This window comes from Equus quagga, chromosome 15 (assembly GCF_021613505.1).
Source record: "Equus quagga isolate Etosha38 chromosome 15, UCLA_HA_Equagga_1.0, whole genome shotgun sequence".
Taxonomy (NCBI): Eukaryota; Metazoa; Chordata; class Mammalia; order Perissodactyla; family Equidae; genus Equus; species Equus quagga.
The window spans coordinates 54638121-54654437 of NC_060281.1; the positions used below are offsets into that span (position 1 = coordinate 54638121).

General features: G+C 34.4%; 1 pseudogene; it reads left to right on the forward strand.

The window, feature by feature from the left end:
- LOC124227109 (tigger transposable element-derived protein 1-like) overlaps positions 1 to 6774 on the forward strand; it is a 51289-nt pseudogene extending 44515 nt beyond the window's left edge.
- The last annotated feature ends 9543 nt before the right edge of the window (positions 6775 to 16317 follow it).

Here is a 16317-nt window from a genome sequence, read left to right on the forward strand (position 1 = left end):
AAAGGTATTAATTCTCTTTAGACTAACTTACAAATGTAATGTTTTCCCAATAAATATACTAATAAAAGATCAAATGGAAACTAAATAGGCAAGACTAACAGGAAAAATCCTGAAAATGAAGAGTGTTTAGAATGGGGCCGCCTTACCAGGTACTCAAGCACCAAGACTCCTAAACAGTTTGATCAGTATGCTAGTGACATAGGCGTAGGCAGAGAGATGAGTGGAACTGAACAGAAAATGCAGGAATAGACCCCTGACACAAAGCAACTCAGCATATGATAAAGGAGGGATCTCAACTTAGTGGAGTACAGACTGAAATTTAAATAATTGCTTTTGGGAAAAGAGGGTGATCATTTGGGGAAAGCAAAATTTAAAATGTGAAAAATGAGACCATACAGGTATTAGAAAAAGATACAGGTGACTTCCTTCATTATTTAGATGTAAGAAAGATCCAACTACATTTTTAAAAGGTTCAGCATTTTAAAAGAAGGAAGGAAGATTAACCATAAATCATTTCAAAATTAAATGGAAGATGGGAAAATATTTGCAAAAAAAACCTGATAGAGGTCTAATCCTTCTAGATTCCTAGAAATCTAGAAGAAAAGAAACTAACTCGCTGGACAAGCGCCTGAAGAGAGAATTCACAAAAATAACTTCAAACATTAAATACTCTTTAAAGATAGGGGAAAATGGCCTAATTTAGTCATAGAGAAATCCAACTAAACTATCACAAGATAAACCTTTATCATTCATAAGATTGGTGAAATTCCAAAAATTTGTCATATTTTTTAGCAGGGATGTGGAAACACAGCCTTTACCCTACATTGCAAGTCAGAGAGTGAAATGGAAAGTAAAATGTATAATCACTATGGAGGAAAGGAAAGATTTGTGAATCATGCTACCACATTGTCTATTAAAATGACATTTTAAATTAATGCAAGCAAATAAATTCAGAAATCATCTCCTCCACACGCTGGCCGTTGTGTGATTTTAAATAGATTGCTTAACTTCTGAGCTGTGGTTTCCTCATACATAAAGGAAATATAGTAGAATACTGACCATCTGGGACTGTTGTGAAATTCAAATTTAGGAACCATAACTGTAAAATGCTAAACTATGGTCAGAGGTCATTGTTATTTTTAAGCGATTTACTTGAGGTCACAGAACATGTTTTAGAATTAGGACCAGAATCTGGATTTCTGCTCCAAGCACTATGTTTTCTTCCTTTATATGACGTCACCATCTTTTTTTGGACTGCTAAGTAATGCACAGAGGTTCCAAGCTGTCTTTCACTGATTTTTGTTTAGGAATGTCATTGGGTTAAATAGGGAGAACGGGGAGGCTCTAAAATGAGGCTCTAAAAACATATCACCCCCTATCATAGCTTCTATTTCATTTGTTTACATTTCCAGATGATTAAAACATTTGAAAGCTGTTGCCCAAAAGGGTTTCTCAAAGTCTCTTCCCTGGACCACATGCAGCAGAATCATCAGCAGGAGCTATTTATTAAAAATATGCAGACTCCCAGGATCAACCTCAGACTAAACATCAGGCTCTGGTGACAGGAAAGAGGGATAGCACCTTAAGAAACACTAGGATAAAAGAGGATTTTGTTAAAGTAAAACCTAAGGTCCATGAAGGCCAGAAATTATGTTTTTTGAGTTTATTACACTATCACAAAGCTTGCGCTAAATTGCTGGAAAAGAGGAGGCCCTCAATAAATGTTAGATAAATAAACAATTGAGTTAACAACAACAACAAAATGAATATCTGTGCTCCAAACTACAGAGTTAGCAGAGAAAAAAATTATAAAGTATTATTTTTAAGTTTGAGTAGAATTAGCCTATTTCTCAAGGCCAAGGGCCAAGGGGTGTTTTAAATGAGAAAATGAAGAAAACGTAACCCAGTAATTTACATAGTAAACCTAAAGAGTTGGCAATATACACACACAGATGTGTGTTCAAGTACATAGGCGTGGCTCTAGCTCCAAAATTTGCATTCTGGTGGATTGACATAGAATCAGAAGCTGTTCAGATAGGTACCCTTGAGCTCTGATTTTGCTAGTTCCAGGATATGTGTGGCATAGCTCACGCTGGACATAGTTTGGTAGTGTGAAAACATCTAGGTTTTGAGCCCTCCCCTTTGGTTAAAAAAATACATGCCTATCTATTCTACATTTTCACAATGATCATCTTATTTGCTTTGTTCTGTTATGATAAGGTACATGCATGTATGTCAAGAAGACATAGTGCTGCTAACTGTGCAGGCACTTCAAATAAAATGGGAAGATGGAATCGATGTACTTTTTGATATTAATCCTGCTAAGTACAATAAAGCATATAAAATAAATATGAGAAGACATTGAATGTTAGAGAAAAGAAGGTAGAATGGTTAAGGACTTCAGAATATAAGGAACAACATCGTGGTTTCAAATGGAAATCACTTATCATACCAAAAGACAAGAAGATCTCAAACTGAATGAGAAAAGACAATGAACAGATGCCAACATCAAGAGGACACAGATGTTGGAATTATCTGGCAAGGATTTTAAAGCAGCCATCATAAAATTTCTTCAATGAGCAATTTTCAGCATGCTTAAACAATTAAAAAAAGAAACTCATAAAACAGAAAGTCTTAACAAATAAATAGAAAACATAAAGAAGAACCAAATGAAAGTTTTAGAACTAAAAAATAAAATAACTGAAATAAAAACAGATTGACTCAACAACAGAATTCAGAGGACAGAGGAAAGAATGAGAGAATTTGAAAATAGGACAATAGAAATGACTCAGTCCAAACAACAGCAAGGAAATAGACAAAACAAAGAACAAAATATCAAGAATATGTGTGACTATAACAAAAGACCTAACAGTTGTGTCATTGGATTCCCAGAAGAAGACATAAGTGAGACTGAAAATGTATTCAAATAAATAATAGCTGAAACGTTCCAAATTTGGCCAGATTATAGCGCTTGTCTGAAGTTTAAAAGACAAAGTATTAAACATAACTATAACTAATAAAATTTGTTAATGGATATGAACGATAAAAAGATGAAGATAGTGACCTGAAAACATAAAATCTGTGTGAGACGGAGAGTAAAAATGTAGACCTTTACTATGTGCTTGAAGTTAAGCTTTTATCAGCTTAAAATAGACTATTATAACTCTAAGATATTTTACATAAACCTCACGGTAACTACAAAGCAAAAGCCTGTTAAGAGGTGCCCCAAAGACAAGGGACTCTAAGTATGCCACTACAGAAAATCATCGATCACAAAGGAAGACAGCAAGAGAAAAAGAAATGAACAAAGGAATTACAAAGCAGCCAGAAAATAACTAACAAAATGTCAATAGTAAGTCCATAACTAACATGACATGACATGTTAGACCAGATGGACTTAGATGATTATATTAATTTCTACAGAAAAAGTTGACAAAATTCAACAATCTGTAATAAAAACTCTCAAAAAATGAGAAAGAGAATGGAGTTTTCACAACTTAATAACGAGTATCTATAAAAATTCTATAGCTAACAACATACTTAATGATGAATCCCTAAATGCTTTCCCCTGAAGATTGGGAACTAGGCAAGTATATCTACTCTCACAACTGTTATTCAACACAGTACTGGAAATCCTAGCAGGCACGATAAGGCAAGAAGAAAAATATAATTCATACATGCCAGAAAGTAAGGAAAATAACTATCCAATTTGCAGATGACATGATGATCTTCATAGAAAACCCCAGGAATCTACAAAAACTTTTGTAACTAATAATTGAGTCTAGCGTGATTGTAAGCCATATGATCAACGAATAAAAAAATCTCCTTTATTTCTACATACTAGCAATGAGCATACCGAAACTGAAACTATACATACACTTAAAATTGCTGAAAAAGGAAATACTTAGGTGTAAGTGAAATAAATCACGTACAGATTGTATACGCTGTTGACTACACATGCGGATGGAATAAATCAGAGTTCCAAAGGAGGGAGGGCCATTTGTGGTCATGGATTACAAGACTCAAAATAGCAAAGCTGTCAATTCTCCCAAATCGATACACAAGTTTAATGAAATTCTTATCAAAATCCCAGAAACACTTCTGGTATAAATAGACAAGATTATTCTGAAATTCATATGATGAGACAAAGGAATTTAAGTAACTAAAAATTTCTGAAGAAAAGGAAAAAGTTGAGAGGAATCACTAATTCTAAGACACTGTATACCTACAGTTGTCTGTCTCTATGATATTGGAAGAGGGATACACAAAATATTGGAACAAAATACACTATCCAGAAATAGACCCACACAAATATACCCAGTTGATTTTTGGAAAAGTTGAAAAAACAATTTAGTGGAGAAAAGATAGTCTTTCAACAACTTGTGCTAGAGCAACTGAGCACCTGTAGGCATAAAATTGAGAACTAGAGTGTCAACTAAATTTCACACCTAACACAAAAAGTAACTCAATGGATCATATTTTTAAATGGATCATAGTTTCGTGTTTTTGTTTTATCCAGTTTTATTGACATATATATGTCAATTGACATATAACAATGTATAAATTTAAGGTGGACAAAAAATAATTTTATATATGTATACACAGGCATCTCTTGTTTTATTACATTTCACTTTATTGTGTTTTGCAGATATTGCATTTCTTTTACAAATTGAAGTTTTCTGGCAACCCGGCATTGAGCAAGTCTATTGGCGCCATTTTTCCAACAGCGTTTGCTCACTTCATATCTCTGTGTCACATTTTAGCGATTCTCACAATATTTCAAATGCTTTCATTATTATACTTGTTATGGTGATCTGTGATTTTTGATGTTACTATTGTAATTGTTTTGGGGCACCACAAACCACGCTCATATAAAATGGTGAACTTAATCAATAAATGTTGTGTGTGCTCTGACTGCTTCACCAACTGGCCATTCTCCCTTCTCTTTCTCCCTCTACTTGGGCGTCCCTATTCCCTGAGACACAACAATATTAAAATTAGGCCAATTAATAACCCCGTGGTGGCCTCTAAGTGGTGAAAGGAAGAGTCGCAAGTCTCTCACTTTAAATCAAAAGCTGGGAATGACTAGGCTTAGGGAGAAAAACATGTCAAAAGCCAAGATAGGCCAAAAAGTAGGTCTCTTGTACCAGTTAGCCAAGTTGTGAATACAAAGGAAAAGTTCACAAAGGAAATTAAAAGTGCTACTCCAGCCAACATATGAATGGTAAGAAAGCGAAACAGCCTTATTGCTGATGTGGAGAAAGTTTTAGTCACCTGGATAGAAGATCACACCAGCCACAAAATTTCCTTAAGACAAAGCTTGATCCAGGGCAAGGCCCTAACTCTCTCCAATTCTATGAAGGTTGGGAGAGGTAAGGAAGCCGCAGAAGAAAAGTTTGAATTTAGCAGAGGTTGATTCATGAGGTTTAAGGAAAGAAGCCATCTTCCTGACACAATAGTGCAGGATGAAGCAGCAAGTGCTACTGTAGAAGCTGCAGCAAGTTCTCCAGGAGATCTAGCTAAGATAACTAATGAAGATGGCTACACTAAACAATAGATTTTCAATGCTGACGAAACGGCCTCATATGGAACAAAACGCCATCTAGGACTTTCATAGCTAGAGAGGAGAAGTCAATGCCTGGCTTCAAAACTTCAAAAGTCAGTCTGATTCTCTTCTTAGAGGCTAATACGTCTGGTGTCTTTAGGTTGAAGGCAGTGCTCATTTACTATCCTGAAAATCCTGGGACTCTTAAGAATTATGCTGAATCTGCTCCACCTGTGCGTTATAAATGGAACAACAAAGCCTGATGATATCTGTTTACAACATGGTTTAGTGAATGTTTTAAGCCCACTGTTGAGACCTATTGCTCAGAAAAAAAATATTTCTTTAAAATATTACTGCTTATAGACAATGCACCTGGTTACCTAAGAGCTCTGATGGGGATGTACAATGAGATTACTGTTGTTTTCATGCCTGCCAACACAGCATCCATTCCACAACCCACAGATCAAGGAGAAATTTCAGCTTTCAAGTCTTATTATTTAAGAGATATCTTTCGTAAGGCTATAACTGCCACAAATAGTGATTTCTCTTATGGATCTGGGCAAAGTAAATTGAAAACCTTCTTGAAAGGATTCACCATTCTAGATGCCCTTGAGAACATTTGTGATTCATGGGAAGAGATTAAAATATCAACATTAACTGGAGTTTGGAAGAAGTAAATTCCAACCCTCATTTATGACTTTGATGGGTTCAAGACTTCAGAGGAGGAAGTAACTGCAGATGTGTTAGAAATAGCAAGAGAACTAGAATTAGAAGTGGAGTCTGAAGACATGACTGGATTGCTGAAACCCCATGATAAAACTTTAGCAGAGGAGAAGTTGCTTCTGATAGATGAGCAAAGAAAGTGGTTTCTTGAGATGGAATCTACTCCTGGTGAAGATGCGTTGAAGATTGTTAAAATGACAACAAAGGATTTAATAAACTTGGTTGATAAAGCAGAGACAGGGTTTGAGAAGATTGACTCCAATTTTGAAAGAAGTCCTCCTGTGGATAAAACGCTATCAAACAGCATCATGTGCTACCGAGAAATCGTTTGTGAAAGAAAGAGTAAACCAATGTGGCAAACTTCCTTGTTGTCTTATTTTAAGAAATTCCCACAGCCCCAACCATCAACAACCACGACCCTGATTGGTCAGCAGTTGTCAACATCGAGGCAAGACCCTCCACCAGCAAAAAGATTACAACTCAGTGAAGGTTCAGACTATGGTTAGCATTTTTTTAGCAATAAAGTATTTTTTAATTAAGGCATGTACATTGACTTTTAACATGTGATGCTATTGCACACTTAGACTACAATATAGTGTAAACATAACATTTATATGCACTGGGAAACCAAAAAATTTGTGTGACTGGCTTTATTGCACTATTCACTTTATTCTGGTGCTCTGGAATCAAACCTGCATTGTCCCTGAGTTATGCCTGTATTACAAAACGACTACCACAATAAGGTTAGGTAATATCTATCACCCTCCTACTTACAAATTTTTTTTCTTATAATAAAAGCTTTTAAGGTTTGTTCCCTTAGCAACTTTCAAATATACAATACACAGTTGTCAACTAGTCATCATGCTGTGTATTACATCACCAGAACTTATCTTATAACTGGAAATTTGAACCTTTAAACCACCTTCACCCATTTTCCCCAGCCCCCACCCTTCCACTTCTGGCAACCTCCAGTCTATTTTCTATTTTTATGAATTTGTTACTTTTAGATTCTGCATGTAGGTGAGATCATATAGTGTTTGTCTTCTCTGCCTGACTTATTTCACTTAACATAATGCCCTCAAAATTCATCTATGTTGTTGCAAACGGCGGGATTTCCTTCTTTTTTATGGCTGAATAATATTCATATGTGTAATATTTTATTTGTTCATCCATCAGTGGACACTTATGATGTTCCCTGTCCTTGGCTATTGTAAGTAATGCTGCAATAAACGTGGAGGTGCAGATATCTTTTCCAGTTAGTGTTTCCATTTCCTTTGGATAAATACCCAGAAGTGGAATTGCTGTATCAAATAATTTCATTTTTAAGTTTTTGAGGAACGTCCATACTGTTTTCCGTAGTGGCTTTACCAATTTACCCCATCAAAGGGCTCCCCTTTTTCCACTTCCTAATCAACACTTGTTATCTCTTGTCTTTTTGTTAATAACCATTCTAACAGGCGTGAGATGATATCGTAGTTTTGAATTGCATTTCCCTGATGATTAGTGACATTGAGCACCTTTTCATTTACCTTTAATCATGCACTCTGGTTTCTTCCTCCTCAGCTCAGAGACTGTCAGCTCAGTCTGCTGGTGCTGCATTCTCTCAGGTCTACTCTTCTGCTACTTCCCTGCTTTATCAGGACTTAAGGATGTCGTTAGTTAACTATCCTCCAGGTAGTAAACTGATGAAATTGTAGAGATTATTTTTCTCGTTTATTTTGTTATTTGTGTTTTCTTCAATTTCTTTCATCAGTGTCAGTTTTCGTTGTAGAGATCTTTCACTATCACAGCTAAATTTATTCCTAAGTATTTTATTCTTTTTGATAGTATTGAAAATGGGTTTGTTTTCTTTATTTCTTTTTCAGATAATTCATTTTTAGTGTACAGAAACGTTACTAATTTTTTAAGCTGATTTTGTATCCTGCAACTTTACTGAATTTATTAGTTTTAACAGTTTTTTTTGTGGAGTCTTTAAGGTTTTCTGTATATAAAATCATATCATCAGCAAATAAAGCCAATTTCACTTCTTCCTTTCCAATTTGGAGGACTTTTATGTGGTTTGTCTTGCTTGATTACTTTATCTAAGACTTCCAGTACTATGCTGATTAGGAGTGGTAAGAGTGGGCACACTTGTCTTCTTCCTGATGCTAGAGGAGAAGTTTTCAACTTTTCATGCTTAAGCAGGATGCTAGCTGTGGGCTTGTCATGTACATTCTTTATTATGTTGAGGTATGTTCCTTCTATATCCAATTTTTTGAGAGTTTTTGTCATGAATGGATGTTAAATTTGTCAAATGCTTTTCCTACAGCTATTGAGATGATCATATGATTTTTATCTTTCATTCTATTGATACGAGGTATCACATTTATTGATTGGCATATGTTCAGCTATGTTTGCATCCCAGGAATGAATTCCACTATCATGGTGTATGATGCTATTAATGTGCTCTTGTATTAAGTTTGCTGGTATTCTGTTCAGAACTTTTGCATCTATGCTCATCAGAGATATTGTCCTGTAACTTTATTTTCTTGTAGTGTCCTTATCCGGTTTTGGTATGAGGATAATACTGGCCACACCAAATGAGTTTGGAAGTGTTCCTTCTTCTTCAATTTTTTCAGATAATTTGAGAAGGATTGGCATTCATTCTTCTTTAAGCATTTGGTAAAATTCATCAGGTCCTGGGTTTTCATGTGTTGGAAGTTTCTTGATTACTGATTTAACCCCCTTAATAGTTATTATTCCACTTGGATTTTCTATTTATTTGTGATTCAGTCTTGGCAGTTTGTATGCATCTAGAAATTTGTCCATTTCTTCTAGGTTTTCCAGTTTGTTAGCATCTAGTTGTTCATAGTAGTCTCATGATCCTCTGTATTTGTGTGGTATCAGTTGTAATGTCTCTTCTTTCATTTATAGTTTTATGTATTTGGCTTCCCTCTATTGTCTTGGTTAGTCTAGTTAAGGTTTTGTAAATTTTGTTTATTTTCTCAAAGAATCACCTCTTAGCTTTGTTCATCATTTCTATTGTTTTCCTGTCCTCCTATTTGATTTCTTTCTGCTCTAATCTTTATTATTTTCTCCCTTCTGCTAACTTTTGGCTCAATTCTTTCTTCTTTTTATAATTCCTAAATGTGTAAAGTTAGGTTATATATTTGAGATCTTTCTTTTTTTCTTGATATATGTGTTTATTGCTATAAATTTCCCTATTTGAACTACTTTTGCTGCATCCCATAATTTTCAGTATATGTGTCCATTTTCATTTCTCTTAATTTACTTTCTTATATTCCTCTTGATTTTTTCTTTGATTCATTGTTTGCTTAGAAATGCGTTGTTTAATTCCCATGTGTTTATGAGTTTCCAGTTTTCCTCCCATTATTGATTTCTAGTTTTATGCCACTGTGGTCAGAAAAGGCACTTGGGATGATTTCAACCTTCTTAAATTTGCTAAGACTTATTTTGTGACCTAACGTGATCTATCCTAGAAAATGTCCCACGTGAGCTTTAGAAGAATGTGTATTCTTCTTGGTTGTTGGATAGAATGTTCTCTATATGTCTCTTAGGTCCATTTGATCTAAAGTGCTCTTCAAATCTACTGTTTCCTTATTGATTCTCTGTCTGGATGGTATATCTAATGTTGAGAGTGGGGTATTAAAGGCCCAACTATTTTATATTGCTGTTTATTTCCTCTTTCAGTTCTGTTAGTAGTTGCTTTATACTTATAGGTGCTCCGATGTTGGGTGCATAAATATTTACATTCATATCAATGGTTTGACTCCTTTATCATTATACAGTATTTTTGTCTCTTTTGACCATTTTTCACTTAATATCTATTTTGTCAAATATAAGTATAGCTACTTCTGCTTTCTTGCGGTTAACATTTGCTTGAAATCTCTTTTTCCCTCACTTCACTCTCAGTTTATGGATGTCTTTAAAACTAAGGTAAGTCTTTTGTAGGCAGCATATCCTGGATCTTGTGGGGTTTTTTTTTTCTTTTTATTCATTCAGTCATTCTATCTCTTTTGATTGGAGAATTTAATCCATTTAAATTTAAAGTAATTAGTGATTAACTATTGACATTTTGTTCACTGGTTTCTGAGTGTTTTATAGATCCTTCATTCCTGGCCTTTTATCTAACTGTCTTCTTTTGTGATTTGATGATTTTTGTAGTGGTATCCTTTAACTCTTTTATCATAATCTTTTGTTTAACTGCTACAGATTTTTCTTTTGTGGTTATCATGAGGCTTACATAAAATAACATTTTTTTTATAAAATCCTATTTTAAGCTGATAACTTAAGTTCCATAAGTATACATAAATTTAACACTTTTACATCTCTTCCCTTCGCATTTTAGATTATTGATGTTACAATTTACTTATTTTTACATTATGTTAAATGGATCATAGTTTTAAATAGTAAAAATAAGACTTTAAGAAGACGACATAGTAGAAAGTCTTCAGGACCTAGGACTTTGTAAGAATTATTATATATTACAATTTATAAAACTGACAAGTTAGGGGCCAGCCCTGTGGCGCAGCGGTTCAGTGTGCATGTTTCACTTTGGTGGCCTGGGATTTGCCAGTTTGGATCCCAGGTTGTGGACATGGCACCGCTTGGCAAGCCATGCTGTGGTAGGTGTCCCATATATAAAGTAGAGGAAGATGGACACGGATGTTAGCTCAGGGCCAGTCTTCCTCAGCAAAAAGAGGAGGACTGGCAGTAGTTAGCTCAGGGCTAATCTTCCTCAAAAAAAAAAAAAAACAACTGACAATTAGACTTCATCTAAATTAAAAACTTCAGTCTGTGAAGATCCTATTAAGATGAGAGGACCAACTATAGACTGGTATACAATATTTGCAAACTACATATTCAATAAAGAACCAGTATCCAAAATATAAAAGAATTATCAAAACTCCTCAGTAAAAAAAACAAATAATTCAATTGGAAAATGGGCAAAAAAGCATGAAGAGATATTTCAATGTGGGGAAACACAGATAGTAAATAAGTACACAAAAAAGATGCTCAACATCATTAGCCATCAGGGCAAAGCAAATTGAAACCACAACACATATTTATTAGAATGCCTAAAATAAATAAATAGCGACATTATCAAATAGTGTGAGGATGCAGAAAAATTGGATCTCTTATATATTGCAGGTGGGAATGTAAAATTGCACAACTACTCTAGAAAATAAGCATTTTCTTTAAAAAATAAATAGACATTTACTGTATGACCTGGTAAGTGCACTCTTAGACATTTATCCCAGAGAAATTAAAATTTATATTCACATAGAAACCTATACAGAAATGTTTATAGCAGCTTTATTGGTAACAGCTAAAACCTGGAAACAACAAAAATGTCCCCAATAAGTGAATGGATAAACAAAGTGTGATGCATGCAAACTGTAGAATATTACTTAGCAATCAAAAGGAGCAAACTACTGATAATGCAATAACTTGGTTGACTCTTAAGGATATTACAGTAATCATAAGAAAGAATCTCAAAAGGACACACACTCTGTGATTCCTTTTATGTAACATTCTCGAAACAACAAAATTGTAGAGATCGAAACAGATCAGTGGTTGCCAAGGTTTAGGGAAGTTGGGGTATGAGGATTGTAATTACAAATGGATGGAATAAGGGAGAGCTTTGTGGTAATGGAATAGATCAGTATCTTCATTGTGGTGGTAGTTACACAAATCAGCATATGTAATAATATGTCAGAGAACCGTGTACTCATGCGTTACCAGTGTCAACTTCCTGGTTTTCAAATTGTACTTACATAACAAGTTATATAAAATGTAGCCATAAGATATTGTTAAGATGACAATTTTCCCCCAGTTGAGCTACAGAGTCAATGCAATACTTATCAAAGTTACAAATGGTTTTTCCTTCAAAATTTGACAAGCTGATCCTAAAATTCATACGGAAATTCAAAGGTGTCAGAATAGCCAAGCAATTTTGAAATAGAAAGAGAAAATTGGGAAACTTACATCTCTCAGTCTCATAATTTCCTACAAACTTACACTAAGCAAGCAAGTGTCACACTAGCTTAAGAACACACGTGTAGATCAATGGAATATAATTGAGAATCCAATAAACTCTCACATTTATGATCAACTGATTTTCAATAAGGTGCTAATATAATTCAATGGAAGAAAGAATAGTATTTTCATCAAATCACTAAGTCTTCATGACCTAGGATCATGATTTCTTACAAATGACACCAAAAACACAAATGATAAAAGAAAAAAATAGATAAATGAGACTTCATCCAAATCAACTTTTGTGCTTCAAATGTCACTACTACAAAAGTAAAAAGAGAGTTCACACAATAGAAGAATATATTTGTAGCTCACATAGTAATAGTAACTATTTCACTAAACTGTATAATATGGATGTAAAATTTTTGCTTTGCCCTGACAAAGCCATTGTTGAACTGTAAACGTTTTTCATTATTCATTATCATTGAAACTGCTATTATTGCTTCTAAAGATTATGAGAAATATTTCATTGAAGACATACTACTAATTGTCATAGTTTTCTTTTGATCTCTTAATCTACATAAACTGAGAGTTGGTTCGTGCAGTACACTAGCACTTCTCTATAACCCCAAAATGATAAAGATGTGAATGTGCTATTTCTAAGTTTAACCTGTCAGATATCTATTTCAGGAAGTCTGTATGCTTTGTAAAAAATAAAATTAATAATTGCATAATAAATCAACATCAAGGTATTTCTTGGAAGATCCCAGGATTCAGAACAGTGCAATTACAGGCAAGAGAGACTGAACAGAATCCTTTGGCATAAATTTGCAGTCTTTGTCTGGGATGTCATGATAAACCATTGCCAAACAGAATTTTCTATACACTACAACATGTATTGGTGTATCACTTTCTCTCTGGCAAAAATATTTCACTTTCTCTCTGGTTGCTATGTATATGAAACTGTGTTTTAGGTTTCCCGGGCTTAAAACAGATCCACAAGTATCCATCATCAGGATCATTAGCAGAATTTGTTCCTGTCCTAGTTTCCAGGTCCCACTTGTTCCATACCACAGTTAATCCCAACTTCAACCATGTTCCTGAGACTTCTCTCTCCATTGTTCTGAAATTGTTCTTTGGTAAGAGGTAAATAGCCCAATTGTACTGTGTAATGCTGTATTTCTCAAGTTATGTTGCAAAAGATATTGACATGAATAGCATAGAAAAGGATTTTTGTTCAAATAAATAAATGAGTCTTTCTTGGGCACTGCCTTCTCCTTATATGGGACTCGCAAAGCCTGAGAAGGAAGCTCAAATATCCTGTGTTCATAAGCTCAAATATCCTGTGACAGTAAGAAGACCAGAAGAAACTTGTAGCTGGAGATTACTGAGAAAAATGTTGCTACTAAAATACTTCTTAAACAGCATATGTATGATTTTTCAACAAACATAAAGTGGTTGGAAGAAATAAAGTTATTATGCAAACAATGAAGGATCTAAAGTTTACCTTTAAGGAAAAGATATACTTCAGGATTTTATCTTTCTCATTTTTCGTATAGTCTTTAAGTTGTCAACATACTGGATCTGCTTTCCATTTCCCTTGACTATATCATATAGCTGGAAGAACCCACTGTCCTGGTTTTTCTGAAATTGTAGCGATATCTTGAATTTCAAGTCAAATAAATAAAGACTTTTCTTTTTAAATGTTTTATTCTCCTGGAAACAGATTTTTTTTTAGCAGACCACCTCCAAAATAAATCAAAGTGTCCAGAAATTGTAAAATTATGTTTTGTAAATTAGAAATAGTTGGTCTTTTTTTTCTCAGGAGTCCTTTGCCTATTCGGGGTCTTTTGTTGTTCCATATAAATTTTAGGATTCTTTGTTCTACTTCTGTGAAAAATGTTGGAACTTTGATAGGGATTGCGTTGAATCTATAGATTGCTTTAGGAAGAATGGACATTTTAACGATGTTAATTCTTCCAATCCAAGAACACAGAATATCTTTCCATTTCTTTGTGTCTTCTTCGATTTCTTTCAACAATGTTTTATAGTTTTCAGTGTACAGATCTTTCACCTCTTTGGCTAAGTTTATTCCTAGGTATTTTATTCTTTTTGTTACAATTGTAAATGGGATTATATTCTTAATTTCTCTTTCTGCTACTTCATTGTTAGTGTATAGAAACGCAACCGAATTTTGTACATTGATTTTGTATCCCACAACTTGACTGTATTCCTTTATTATTTCTGAAAGTTTTTTAGTGGACTCTTTAGGGTTTTCTATATATAAAATCATGTCACCTGCAAAGAGTGACAGTTTCACCACTTCTTTTCCAATGTGGATCCCTTTTATTTCTTTTCCTTGCCTGATTGCTCTGGCTAGGACTTCCAATACTATGTTAAATGAGAGTGGTGACAGTGGGCATCCTTGTCTGATTCCTGTTCTTAGAGGAATAGCTGTCAGTTTTTCTCCATTGAGAGTGATATTTGCTGTGGGTTTGTCATATACGGCCTTTATTATGTTGAGGTATTTTCCTTCCATCCCCATTTTATTTAGAGTTTTTATCACAAATGGATGCTGTATCTTGTCAAATGCTTTCTCTGCATCTATTGAGATGATCATGTGATCTTTATTCTTCATTTTGTTAATGTAGTGTATCACGATGATAGATTTGCAGATGTTGAACCATCCCTGCATCCCCGGAATGAAACCCACTTGATCATGATGTATGATTTTTTTAATGTATTGTTGTATTCTGTTTGCTAGTATTTTGTTGAGGATTTTTGCATCGATGTTCATCAGTGATATTGGTCTGTAATTTTCTTTTTTTGTGTTGTCCTTGTCTGGTTTTGGATCAGGATAATGTTTGCTTCATAGAAGGAGTTAGGAAGCCTCCCCTCCTCTTCAATTTTTTGGAAGAGTTTGAGAAGGATAGGTATTAAGTCTTCATTGAATGTTTGGTAGAATTCACCAGGGAAGCCATCTGGTCCTGGACTTTTATTTTTTGGGAGGTTTTTAATTGCTGTTTCGATCTCCTTGCTGGTGATTGGTCTATTCAAATTTCCTACAACTTCTTGGTCCAGTTTTGGAAGGTTGTATGTTTCTAAGAATTTATCCATTTCTTCTAGATTATCCAATTTGATGGTGTATAGCTTTTCATAGTATTCTCTTATTATCTTTTGTATTTCTGAGGTGTCCGTTGTAATCTCTCCTCTTTCATTTCTGATTTTATTTATTTGAGGCTTCTCTCTTTTTTCTTGGTGAGTCTAGCTAAGGGTTTGTCAGTTTTGTTTATTTTTTCAAAGAACCAGCTTTTGGTTTCATTAATTTTTTCTATTGTTTTTTTAGTCTCTATTTCGTTTATTTCTGCTCTGATTTTTATTACTAACTTCCTTCTGTTGATTTTGGGCTTTGTTTGTTGTTCTTTTTTCAGTACCTTTAGGTGCGCTTTTAGATTGTCTATTTGGGATTTTTCTTCTTTGTTGAGGTAGGCCTGAATTGCTATAAACTTCCCTCATAGAACCGCTTTTGCTGTATCCCACAGATTTTGGCATGTGGTGTTTTCATTTTCATTTGTCTCCAGGAATTTTTTGATTTCTTCTTTGATTTCTTCATTGACCCAATCATTGTTCAGTGGCATTTTGTTCAATCTCCACATTTTTGTGGCTTTTCTTTCTGTAGTTGATTTCCAGTTTCATACCTTTGTTGTCAGAAAAGATGCATGGTATTATTTCGATCTTCTTAAATTTATTGAGACTTGTGTTTTGGCCAAATATGGTTGATAAGATTTTAAAAAAGCACAATTGCTTGTGGTTGACTATTTTCTTATATAGAAGCCAAATCAGTGGATAGCGAATTTACTGATTTTAGAAATGAAACAGAGATTTAAAGTTGAATCATCTCATTTTTTTCTCTTGAACATCAACCAAGGAGCCACAGCAGGGTTATGTTTTGTGTTGCATCACCATCTAACCATCCTTGGAGAAATTCACATCACCCCTATGTTGTGGTTGCCCCAGGAAAACTTACCAAGGAAATCTCCACTGCAGCCACAACCACAAGAGCCATTACC